Source organism: Pelobates fuscus, chromosome 3 (assembly GCF_036172605.1).
Source record: "Pelobates fuscus isolate aPelFus1 chromosome 3, aPelFus1.pri, whole genome shotgun sequence".
NCBI classification, from domain to species: domain Eukaryota; kingdom Metazoa; phylum Chordata; class Amphibia; order Anura; family Pelobatidae; genus Pelobates; species Pelobates fuscus.
Window position 1 is genome coordinate 361,319,450 of NC_086319.1, and position 13,833 is coordinate 361,333,282.

Below are 13,833 nucleotides of genomic sequence, written 5' to 3' on the forward strand. Positions count from 1 at the left end.
AAAAAATCTATGCCAGCCCCATAAGTCATTGCGCCATATATTGTCGCATGTAATATGTAAGGCTATGTCTTGCCACCCCAGATGAATGAGTTTTTATATTTATTTATATATATATATATATATATATATATATATATATATATATATATATATATATTGCTTTTTCTAATATAAAATATTGGTCCTTTCAGAGTAAAACATTTAATTATACAGTAAGCATACTCACATGCAGACACAGACAATCTCACTGACACACACAAGCTCATTGATACACAGCCTCATAGACAAACAATTTCACTAATATACATAAGCTCATTGACATAAAAACACAAGCTCACTCACTAGCAGGCACACACATACATGCAAGCAAGCGCACTCACTAGCAGGCGCACACACACAACTTAATGTAGTGGTTCTGGTGTTTATAGCCTGTCCCTGCAGGCTTTTGAATGTAAACACTGACTTTTCAGAGAAAAGGCAGTGTTTACATTGCTTCCTAGTGACACCTCTAGTCACAGACACTCAGACAGTCACTAGAGGCGCTTCCTGTGTCAGTGCAGATTGGCTGAGATCATCAAGCTTGATGATCTCAGTCATAGAGGCAGAGACCAGCAGGACGTTGAAAAAAAAAAAAAGGTGAGTAAAACACTATTTTTAAAAACACACATAGACACCACGACTGACACACACACACACCATGACAGACACACACACACCATGACAGACACACCATGACACAGACAGATACAAACCATGACAGACACACACACACACCGTGACACAGACAGACACACACACCGTGACACAGACACACCGTGACACAGACACACATGACACAGACACACACACACACCATGACACAGACACACACCCTGACACAGACAGACACACACACACACCATGACACACACCATGACACAGACAGACACACACAGCATGACACACACACACACACACACACCATGACACAGACACTTGTTGATACCTACTACCTGCCGCATGGAGAGCTTGGATGGCGGCCGCAGGGGAAGTTCTGTCTCTGCTTCCCCTCCCTCGCGCGCTAGAAATAGACCGGGGACGGAATATGACATCATATTCCGGCCCCGGTCTCATTAAGCTGCACGCGAGGGAGGGGGAGCACAGACAGAACAGCCTGCTCCCCCAGCGGCCGCCATCCAAGCTCTCCATGTGGCCGCAGGACACCCACATGTCTCCCCGGCCCCAGGTGCCGACTGCCAACCGGGAAATTTCCCGGTATCTCGGTGGGCCAGTCCGGCCCTGGTCACACCTGGCACCATAACCTTTGCCGTACTCTGTAGAGGTTATAGTGCTTGGAATGTTACTTTAAAATGTGCATTACTGCAACATAAAAGTGTATCGCCATTTTAATTTAACAATGTCTACCTTTCTCTTTTGTATAAACAAAATTCAGTCCATGTTTGAAATATTCCAAAATAAAGGACATTGTACACTATTTTAAGTTTTTGATTTCACAATTACTAGACAAGTGCAATTTGTTTCGGTCTGAATGTAAATTCAGACAGATTTCGGCAATTTGGCATTCGGATGCTTCCGAATTGACAAATTTTCTAAGTGCCGAAGTGCTGAATTGCCATAATGCCAAATTTCAGAAGTGCCGAACCAAACCAAATTTTTTTGCCCATGCACATCCCTAACTATTACTTCTATGATGGATGAACACATAAAGGAAAACACTTACATTTTATTAATTTAATGTTTATTTAAACAGAAATCAGTTATTATTATTAGCAATTTTTAAGCAACAAAATATTCTGCAGCACTTTAATATTATGGGAATTTGGATATCTTACAATAGCAATTCACATACAGGATATTAACAGAGATAAGAGGTGCACAAAGCCCTGCTCAAACCAGCTTACAATCTATGACACCAAATTGCTGTTTTAGCATTTGTTCATGTGCTAACTATGCATCCTAGGTTTCAAATGAATGTTATGAAAATATTGTTTTGAAATTAAAATTGTTTGGTAGTGAAAGTGTTAACACTAATATAAATGTTTCATGCATTAACTTGGAGTGTTTAGGTTTCTACCCTTATTTCAGTCCCCAAGTCAACCGCTGAAAAATGCAGAACTATACAAAGGATTCCTGTACATTCCAATAGAAAGTTTCTCCAGCTGTGTTGGAAGCTTAAACTTCCTACAATCCATGCCACTATTCTGTGCACTGGGAAATTTTTCAGACATCATCTCCCTTCAGTTTGTTTATATCAGTACAATCAAAGCACTGTGCAGAAATGTTTAAACAGCCTTATTTGTGAACAGGGATATCAGGCACAGAAAGCATGCCTAAAATTGCAGTTTTCTTGAGGTCTTTTCACCATATAACAAACATTATGGAAATAATAGGTAAAAAAAAAAAACCCACATATCTGGTGTATTATATAGAAAATACATTAAAATAATAAATACAAATATTTGCCTTGATAGCTTCTAAGGCTACTTGCACAGCACCAACAGTAGAACGAGCCAATAAGGAACATCTCAGTCTGGTCCATATGGTGTAATTATGAAATAACCTTTGTGAAATTACTCCAATCAAACAGAACTTGGCTACTTGCTATAGCAATATACATTTCTGGGTTCACTGCATAGCACAGGGAAGGGGGCCCACTGTCCAGGTGTGAATTGCACAGAGAGAACATTATCAGAATGATTCACTAAACACTGCGTTTTGTTCATTTCAAATCTGGTCAGAATTCTGTCGGTCTGATTGTATTTGCATAAGTTCCCCGGATGCACTCTGTGTCAAGAGAAAAATTATTAGCCGGGTTTGAAACCTCCAGGACCAGATTTCAGCCATTTGGTGGCTTTCGGTCTGTACATATTTTACAGTTCAAATGTACCCATACTGAGCCAGATCATTTTCCCCCATTCATTATACATGATATACAGCATAGATTAAAAAATGCAAAATGATTAGTTCACTATTAACAAAATAATGCTGAATAACGATGTAAAGGACCGTTTCCGCGGACAAGGGGTAAAAATCCGTTTAGGCGATAATCCCCTTTTTACAGACAGGCACAGCTACTGTTCAATCACCAAAACTCACGAATTGGATATAGGTGAATGCACCAAACTCCCGAACTGCATACAAGGGAATAAGGTAGCACTCCAAACTCCCAAACTGGAACCTCACGAATAGCTGCTAGCAGACGAACAGGAAAAGCTCCCAAGCGGCTTACACTCCTGGCAATCAGTCCCTAGCAGCATACAGTGAATCCCCACAAAACGAGGCTGCGATTTGAGGGTCAAGCAGTGGCCTGTTTAGTGAGGGCTACCTGCCCCTGTATTTATGCAGGTCTCCCACCTGGTGGACACTCCCCTAGGGGACCAGATGGAAGACTGTAACAAAGGACAGACAAGTAGCATTTCAGGACATACAGTAGTAAAACATCCCCTCAATGCATCCTGATCTCCTCCCTCTATCCTGGAGATAATTGAGAAGTAATTCAATTATCTCCCAGGACAGAGACAAAACTCCATTACACAAGTGGGGACACAAAAGACAGCAAACGCTTTAAAATATATAATGGGACAAATGGTACAGTAAATATATACATTTAACATATCCCCAGATAGCTCAGGCTTGAGTGCACATTATTAGTCGAATGGCACTCAGACCACACGAATACAGTTTAATTGCCATGGAGTCAAAGTCTTTAATTACACAAATAGGCTCCATGGCATGGCTATCTGGGTTACCACATATTCACTTAAAACAAAATACCGAATGAACGGCTGTTCGGCTACATCCCCACGAATAGGAACCAGGAGACGGACGGCTCAGCGGTGTTCGTGCAAATAAGTGTCCGTTTTTAGTTCAATAGAATCTTTGTCGAACACCGCTGGTCTTTCGCACGATTAAAATGGCCGCCGCCTCGTGGTCGGCAACCGAACAAAGACCACCCTATATTCGTCAATTAAGCTGCGGTTAACCGCAGCTTCAGGGGTTAAATTGACGGCACACTCCAGCTCCCAGGTGGTCGCGCATTCGTTAGTTTGTTCAGTAGATAAAATCTACCGACCACCCCGGCAGAAAAGGCACAAATAAGCCTTTCTGCAGGGAAAATAAGTCTTTTAAAGTCTGGTCCATAGTCATGGGGGAGAAGGCTGGCAATTAGGCTTCTCCATAACAGAGGGAAGCAGGGCAATTTGTCGAATAAAATAACAGTTACAAATGGCAGTTTGTAACATATCTCCCCTTTTGGAGGGAGACTAACCAGGCGCCTGAGCTTCTGTCGGTCAGTGCCTAAGTTAGTCTCAAAACCCACCCACAAATAAACATTGGCAGAGTAGCCCCCCCACAATAAATAGTACTGGCCTGTAGGTCCCAGATTATAGGGTGAAAATGCAGCACCCTCTGCCTTCCTGGTGCAGCTGGGCAAAAAGCTGGATGTACTTGGGGGGCAGAGGCCAGCAGTGCTCTGCCCTGATGCCAGTGCTTCAGCTGGGGGGATGGGAGTGCAGGCCAGTCCTGTAACAAGGGGGTCGGTAGGGCAGAGGCCAGCGGCGCTCTGTCCTGATGCCAGCTCTTCCGCTTGGATAGCCGGCAGTATGTCAAGCACTGCACAAGAGTCAAAGGGAGGGCAGAGGCCAATTGCACTCTGCCCGGCTGCCAGCTCTCCTGCTGGGGGAATTGGGGCATAGTCCTGCCTGGTGGCAAAGAGAACGTGGGGGTCAGTGGGGGTTAACATCTCCACTGTTAACCCCGGGCCCAGGTTAGGAGTTAACTGGGAGGGGAGAATTGGCTTACCTCCTCCTCCTGATACTCCTGCGACCGCTGGGAAGGGAGGTTGATGCTCTCCTCTCCCTGTAGCTGGGTCTGCCGCTGGGGATCTGGACCGCCTGCCCAGCATCCCTGTAGGGCCGGTAGAGAGACTGCGGTCCCATCTCCACCTGCCTGTTGGGGGTCCTCCCAGGACTAGTCTATGAGGCCCGCTGGCTCGGGTACCTCTGGTTGCTGTTGGAGAAGGAGACTGGTTGTCTCTTCCCTCTGCGCAGTGCACTGCCGCTGGGGAGGGAGGTCGCTGCTCTCCTCTCACTGTAACTCAGACTGCCGCTGGGGAGGGAGGTCGCTATTCTCCACTCCCTGTAACTCACCCAGGGGTTGGGGATCTGGGCCGACTGCCCAGCATCCCTGTAGGGCCGGTAGAGAGACATTGGTCCCATCTCTACCTGCCATCAGAGGTTCCTCCCAGCATACCTCTACGATATCCTTCCAGCTGAAGGGCTCTCGACCTGGCTCTGCTGCTGTGCTCTCTTGGGGTACCTCTGGATGTTGTGGAGAAAGGTGACCGGTTGTCTCTTCCCGGGACCCATTGATGAGGTGCTGGTTCTTCCACTCCAGGTTGCATTCGTTGGTGACTAGGTACCGCAGATCTGCCTCTAGGTCAATGGCTCTAGGGAGACCCAGCATGTCTTCCCGGTCATCATACAAATCCCAGAAGTGTGAGTCTGTAGCCTTTCCGAAGTCGTCATCATCCATGTTATCTCAGAATAGACCAGGGCCATTGTAATCCCCACTCTCAGGGAATTCATACTCAGCCATCTCTGGAACAAGCTGAGCAGCGTAGCACTGTAGCACCTGGTATGCGTTGTCGAGCCACAGTTCGCTATATACTAGATCCTCTAGTTTAGTCACATATGCTGGAGGGTTTTTTTTGCCCAGGAGGGGCATCCGCTCTGCCATTCGAGCCTGGATTTGCTGCCCTCGGCTGATACTACGATCACCTCGCCAACGCTGAACTTCCTGTAGGGCTTCCTCCCACAGTTCGGCTCTGGCCTCATGTCTGTACCCACACATCTCCTCTTCTGAGACTGCCCCATCTCTCCAGGATATGAAGCCATGCAATTATTATTATTATTATTATTATTGCAATTTATATAGCGCCAACAGATTCCGTAGCGTTTTACAATATTATGAGAAGGGATTTAACTATAGATAGGACAATTACAAATAAACTTACAGGAACAATAGGTTGAAGAGGACCCTGCTCGATCGAGCTTACATTCTATAGGAGGTGGGTGTAAAACACATTAGGACAGCAATTTGCAATCAAATAAGGTGGACTGCCCTTTAGGAGAGGGCAAGAGACAGGTATGTGAGGTAAGGGTTAGTCTTGGAGGCCATATGCTTTCCTAAAGAGATGAGTTTTAAGGCACTTCTTAAAAGATGCAAGACTAGGGGAGAGTCTGATGGCGGTAGGCAGGCTATTCCATAGGAAGGGAGCCACCCGCGAGAAGTCCTGCAAGTGCGAGTTGGCCGTACGAGTGCGGACAACGGACAGGAGGTGGTCACGGGCAGAACGGAGAGACCGAGAAGGGACATACCTATGGATCTGTGAGGAGATATAAGAGGGGCTAGAGTTGTTCAGTGCTTTATAGGTGTTAGTACCTTGAATTGACTCCTATAGCATACAGGAAGCCAATGTAAGGACTGGCAGAGGGGTGAGGTGTGAGAGAAACGACTAGAGAGGAAAATCAGTCTAGCAGCAGCGTTCATTACGGACTGTAGGGGTGCAGTACGGCTTTTGGGAAGACCAATCAGGAGAGGGTTACAGTAATCCATGCGGGAGATTACCAGAGCATGGACAAGCTCCTTGGTAGTATCTGGTGCAAGAAAGGGGCGGATGCGGGCTATGTTTTTAAGATGGAATCTACAGGATTTGGCAACATGCTGGATGTGAGGCTCAAAGGTGAGACCAGAGTCAAGTATGACGCCAAGACAGCGCGCTTGCAAGGATGGACTGATGTTGGTACCACAAACTTGAAGGGAGAGTGAAAGAGGAGGATCAGTATTAGGAGGAGGAAAGACAAGGAGCTCAGTTTTTGAGAGATTGAGTTTCAGAAAGCGGGAGGACATCCAGTCAGAGATGGAAGAAAGGCAAGCAGTGACACGTTGCAGGATGGCAGGGGAGAGGTCCGGGGAGGAGAGATATAGCTGGGTGTCATCAGCATACAGGTGGTAGTGGAATCCAAAAGAGGTAATAAGTTTGCCAAGAGAGGCAGTATAAAGAGAAAATAGAAGTGGACCAAGGACGGAGCCTTGGGGAACTCCAACCGAGACAGGGCGAGGGGAGGAGGTATCATTAGAAAAGGAGACACTGAATGAGCGTTGGGAGAGATAAGAGGAAAACCACGAGAGGACAGAGTCACAGAGACCAAGTGATTGAAGAGTTTGAAGAAGGAGAGCATGATCAACGGTGTCAAAGGCCGCTGAGAGGTCAAGAAGAATTAGTATGGAGTAGTGGCCTTTGGATTTAGCTGCGATTAGGTCGTTAGTGACTTTGATAAGGGCAGTCTCTGTAGAGTGGAGAGGGCGGAAGCCAGTTTGAAGGGGGTCAAGGAGAGAGTTGGAATTGAGGAAATGAGACACACGGGTAAAGACAAGCCTTTCCAGAAGCTTTGAGGAAAAAGGGAGCAGGGATATGGGACGGTAGTTAGAGAGGGTGGATGGGTCGAGGGATGGTTTTTTTAGTATAGGTACTACAGTGGCATGTTTAAGGTCAGCAGGGACGATGCCAGAAGAGAGTGAGCAGTTGAAGATGTGTGTTAGAGAAGGCACGAGACAAGTGGAGAGAGATCTGATAAGGTGAGATGGGACAGGATCGAGCGGGCAAGTGGTGGGGCGAGAGGAGCAAAGAAGAGCAGCCACCTCTTGGTCAGTAGCTGGGGAGAATGTCTGAAGGGTAGGAAATGCATGATCTATGTGTGATTGAGAAACAGAAAGGCAAGGAGGGGAGAATTCTTTCCTTAGCTGTTCAATCTTGTCAGTGAAGTAACATGCAAAGTTATCAGAAGTAAGGTTAGTTTTGGGGGTGGCCACAGCAGGGCGAAGAAGAGAATTAAAGGTGTCAAAGAGACGCCTGGGGTTGCGGGAACATGAACTAATGAGAGAGGAAAAATAGGACTGTTTGGCAAGGGCAAGGGCTGCACTGTATGAACACAATATGAATCTATAATGGAGAAAGTCTGATTGGGTACGAGACTTCCTCCAGGAGCGTTCAGCACAACGGGAGCATCTTTGCAGGTAGCGCGTTGATTTAGTATGCCATGGTTGGGGGCGGGTCCTCCTTGAGGTGCTTGTTTGGAGTGGCGCTGCAGTGTTCAAGGCAGATGTAAGAGTAGAGTTATATATGGAGATGGCCAGTGAAGGACAGGAGAGGGAAGGGATGGACAGCAGTTGTGAATCAATGTCAGCTGACAACTGTTGGAGATCCAGAGAATTAAGGTCCCTCCTGAGTTGAGGGGGGTTAGGCTGAGGTTGTTGGGTGAGGGGGTACGCAAGAGCAAATGATAAGAGGTGGTGATCAGAGAGTGGATATGGAGTGTTGCAGATATTAGTTACTGTACATGCATAAGTGAAGATTAGGTCAAGGGTATTGCCAGCTACATGGGTGGGAGAATTTGCCCACTGTGATAGCCCGAGGGAGGATGTCATTGAAAGTAGTTTAGTGGCTGCAGAGGTCAAAGGTGGGTTTATAGGAATATTGAAGTCCCCGAGAATTAGGGATGGAATGTTAGAAGAGAGGAAATAGGGTAGCCAGGCAGCAAAGTGGTCAAGGAAGAGAAGAGGGGAACCAGGGGGACGGTAAATAACAGCAATGTTAGCGGAGAAGGGTTTGAAAAGGCGAATTGAGTGTATTTCAAATGACGGGAAAGAGAGGGAAGGGGGGGTGGGAAGAGGTTTAAAAGAGCAGTGAGGGGAGAGGAGAAACCCAACACCACCACCTTTACATTCAGAGTTTCTTGGGTTGTGGGTAAGTTGGAGACCACCGAAGGACAAAGATGCAGGGGTGGCAGTGTCAGAGGGGGAGAGCCAGGTTTCTGTTAAGGCTAGTAAATCTATTGAACGAGAGATAAAGAAGTCATGGACAGCAGTGGATTTAGTTATATTGCAAACAGAGCGTGCGTTCCAGAGGGCAGTATTGAAGGAGGATCTAGAGGAACATGAGATGGGTATGAGATTAGTGTGGGTCCTTGGGTTAGTATGTGCTGTGTTTGTTGAGAGGGGACCGGGTTTTGGAGATACATCACCAGCTGCTAGGAGCAGAAGGATAGAAAGGAAGTGAAGGTGGGAGTAGGATTTGAAAGTTTTGTAGGAGGGTATGTATGTAGATTTGGGAGTAGTTGGTGGAGATAGGCTGGAAAGGTATGTGTAGAGTGCATGGGATGAATAGAGAGGGGAGGGGAGTAAGGTGGAAGTAATGAGGATTGTGTTGCCAGGGACAGGTAAGTGAAAGGATAGGGATATTTTAGTGATCAGAGATCACTCAATCTGCCGAGGAACCTCTCCTCCTTTTCGGCTGCTGTGCACGGACTTGCTGGCTCCATGCTGCTCTAGGTAGGGACGCTGCGCAGTGGCTAGCGTTACCCTCAAATTGTACAATCTACAGAAATGGTGTCTCCTGTAGCTGTCCTTCTGGCTGTAGGAACGATCCCGCCGCTTGCCACCAATTGTAACGGACCGTTTCCGCGGACAAGGGGTAAAAATCCGTTTAGGCGATAATCCCCTTTTTACAGACAGGCACAGCTACTGTTCAATCACCAAAACTCACGAATTGGATATAGGTGAATGCACCAAACTCCCGAACTGCATTCAAGGGAATAAGGTAGAACTCCAAACTCCCGAACTGGAACCTCACGAATAGCTGCTAGCAGACGAACAGGAAAAGCTCCCAAGCGGCTTACACTCCTGGCAATCAGTCCCTAGCAGCATACAGTGAATCCCCACAAAACGAGTCGAGGCTGCGATTTGAGGGTCAAGCAGTGGTCTGTTTATTGAGGGCTACCTGCCCCTGTATTTATGCAGGTCTCCCACCTGGTGGACACTCCCCTAGGGGACCAGATGGAAGACTGTAACAAAGGACAGACAAGTAGCATTTCAGGACATACAGAAGTAAAACATCCCCACAATGCATCCTGATCTCCTCCCTCTATCCTGGAGATAATTGAGAAGTAATTCAATTATCTCCCAGGACAGAGACAAAACTCCATTACACACGTGGGGACACAAAAGACAGCAACACTTTAAAATATATAATGGGACAAATGGTACAGTAAATATATACATTTAACATATCCCCAGATAGCTCAGGTCTGAGTGCACATTATTAGGTGAATGGCACTCTGACCACACGAATACAGTTTAATTGCCATGGAGCCAAAGTCTTTAATTACACAAACAGGCTCCATGGCATGGCTATCTGGGTTACCACATATTCACTTAAAACAAAATACCGAATGAACGGCTGTTCGGCTACATCCCCACGAATAGGAACCAGGAGACGGACGGCTCAGCGGTGTTCATGCAAATAAGTGTCCGTTCTTAGTTCCATAGAATCTTTGTCGAACACCGCTGGTCTTTCGCACGATTAAAATGGCCGCCGCCTCGTGGTCGGCAACCGAACAAAGACCACCCTGGATTCGTCAATTAAGCTGCGGTTAACCGCAGCTTCAGGGGGGTAAATTGACGGCACACTCCAGCTCCCAGGTGGTCGCGCATTCGTTAGTTTGTTCGGTAGATAAGATCTACCGAACACCCCGGCGGAAAAGGCACGAATAAGCCTTTCTGCAGGGAAAATAAGTCTTTTAAAGTCTGGTCCATAGCCATGGGGGAGAAGGCTGGCAATTAGGCTTCTCCATAACAGAGGGAAGCAGGGCAATTTGTCGAATAAAATAACAGTTACAAATAGCAGTTTGTTACAAACGATTTGCCATACTATTTGTTCAGTCTCTGCATTTTACCCACAGTGAAGCAGATCATGATTCTGATAAACAACTGGAGCACATATTGTTATTTACTCCAGTGAAAATTGTCAGGAATTCAAAGTAAATAGCAAATTTAAGGCCAAAATAGCTTAAGTGGAGAAATTCTCTAAGACAGCTATGCTTCCAATTCAGCTACTTTGGCTTTACATTCTGTTTTGACTTCCCAACATTGTCATATTAGTGAATAACCCTGTTACTGTTTATGTAACAATATTGGCATTCCAAATCACACTCGTTAACACCAGTAATTCGCTCATTCACCTCTTTCTGCAAAACCTCTGCTGATGGAGCAGGTGGGATACAAAAACGAAGTACGATAGAAAAAAAACAAAACAACAGATTTAGGGAAAAAAATAAGGGTCGGGCTCGATAGTGTGTCAACACGTGAGCTGCGAGCAAATTGTTAAACTGCCAGAGTAGTGGGAGAATTTCCAAAATGAAGAAAATGAGCGTTTGTTTGTAGAATATTTGGATTTTATTAGCAATTAGCAATTAAGCAATGACGAATGTCTAAAAAAAATAGCTATGCTTCTTTTACTTAAAATATATAAAAACAAAACATTTCTCTTCATGCAATATGTTTTACAGGAGTGCTGCATGTACTCAACTTTTTAATTAGAACGATTATTTAAAAAAGTAAAATCTGCTTTAAGTGATTACAGATTTCAGAGAGGCAAAGGTTTTTTGAGGTTTGTTATTTTCCATAAACTATGAATTAACAACAGGATTGCATAATGTATGCCGAAATCGCTGAGCTAGCAAAAATCTTCGTAGTACATAAACAACCCTAAAGAATACACAAATGTTCTGCCCGTCATAAAATAATGTCAAGGAAATTAACGGAAAATATCTTATAGCTCTAACAGTTAACAGACGGTTGCTTTTAACCCCTTGCCTTGCAAAGGAAACTTCTGATGAATTTCCGCACAGCAGATCTTTGAAGTGCTTAACCGGATAACATTATGAGATTGTAGCTAGAATGTATAAGTATAAAATTTGTTTTTATTAAAAAACTTACCTTTCCCTCGGTCCGTTCAGAGCATGAAATGGTTTGAAAACTGTTTCAAAGTGCTTCGGTTTCCAGCTGCTGTAAAGAAATCTGTGAGCGTTCTGAGAGGCCCAGTTTCTAAGTTTATCCGGTTACATGGAAAATAACGCTGAGACCATTTGTTCATATCCTCACATGCAGCTTAGGCCAAAAAGGACTTTGCACACTGATACACTGCACATGGTGTAACAGTTTCATATCATTTAGCTGACTGGGTGAACTTTGTAAAACACTCCTTTCTTCCTTTCTTTCTTTCTTCCTTAAAAATAATTGCAAACTCCAAATTCTCATTCCATAGACTTGATCCTCTAGAAAAAACATTTGTCCAGAAAAAAAGTCAACTTGACAAAATAAAGCAAGATATAAAAAAGAAATGTACTGTATTTTATCCCAAAAGAACCAAAGAGCAATGCTAAACACCCAAAAGTGTACCTCACATACACCCAATATATAGTAACAAAGGAGAAAATCTGTACTACACCAACAAGTGACAGTACAGATTAAAGGGGTAGCAGAGCAAATATCATAAAAATACAACCTGTGTATAGAATGACACAACAATTTCCAGGATATCTAGAATGTATAAAAAAAATCACACAATGGTGAAGTATGTACAATAATGAGTGGTTCAGACCCGGAGGTAGAGAACTTACAAGATTATACTGGAGATCAGCGCCTGTCTCCCTTCCAAAGGGTATATATACAAAACGGCGTTTCCTTCAGGATGGGTATGCGATGTAGTATAGCAGCATATGCAAAGACCTCCAATCCTCAAAAGGCAAAAAGATATATAGAGCAGTATTGTAGTAAAAAGAGAATTTATTAGTACAAAATGCACTTACATCAATAAAAGGTAAACGCAGCTTGTCTCCACTAAACAAGTGGTACCCAGGAGAAACGAAATCCCTCTGTGGTAAAATGAACAATAAAAAGAAAAGCCAAAATCATTAAAAGTCTCTAGCTGTAGAGAGCTAGAGACTCTGTTTTGCCTTTTGAGGATTGGAGGTCTTTGCATATGCTGCTATACTACATCGCATACCCATCCTGAAGGAAACGCCGTTTTGTATATATACCCTTTGGAAGGGAGACAGGCGCTGATCTCCAGTATAATCTTGTAAGTTCTCTACCTCCGGGTCTGAACCACTCATTATTGTACATACTTCACCATTGTGTGATTTTTTTTATACATTCTAGATATCCTGGAAATTGTTGTGTTATTCTATACACAGGTTGTATTTTTATGATATTTGCTCTGCTACCCCTTTAATCTGTACTGTCACTTGTTGGTGTAGTACAGATTTTCTCCTTTGTTATTATTGACAAAATAAAGGACTAACTTTAATATTTTCAATTGCAAAATATTCCTGTTATTAAAGTGCAGTCCATTACTTTAAGCTATATATGTATATCACTATGCATACAATATAATTGAATAAAAAACCCTAAACAATGCTCTCCTTTAGTTTTATAAAGTATCCAAGTGTTACAAACTAAATCTAAGGTCTGCATGTAATGTTCTATAGTGAAATAATGATTTTAATGCAGAAAAATAGAACAAAGTCCTTGATTTATTCGGCCCCTAACTTTCAAATAGAAAATCCAGTGTTGCGTAAAGATATTGGTTCACTGCCTTCTTTGACGTTTTGAGACATCATGCCCTGTTCAAAACCATAAACCTATAGATACACGTTTGGAAAACAACAACCACTTTAAATAAACCTATTGATACTATTCTCTATAACAACCTTAAAAGCCAGGACAATATGTATTGGGGGATGAAAAATGCAGATATGGTCATAATTGACACAACTAGTTTTTTTTTTAACACGGTAAATGAGGGGCACTGGCCCACCTGCCTGTATATGTTGTAAAATTCTTCGCTCATCACCAATACTTTCAATTGGTATTCATTGAGAGTAGTTCAATCTGCTCTGGGTATTAATAGTGAATTTAATATCCCTTTGTCAT

At 44.0% G+C, this 13,833-nt stretch overlaps 1 protein-coding gene across 2 annotated transcripts in view; it reads right to left on the reverse strand.

Moving 5' to 3' along the window:
* The window catches only part of HYKK (hydroxylysine kinase), a 37,213-nt gene extending 25,198 nt beyond the window's left edge, over positions 1–12,015 (reverse strand). The window contains exon 1 of one of the 2 annotated variants that reach the window (XM_063449261.1): positions 11,836–12,015. The gene's annotated coding sequence lies outside the window, so the exon portion shown is untranslated. Of the gene's footprint in view, positions 1–11,078; positions 11,130–11,835 lie in introns of those variants that run through there. The other variant, XM_063449262.1, reaches the window with a different exon arrangement.
* Between the last annotated feature and the right edge of the window lie 1,818 nt (positions 12,016–13,833).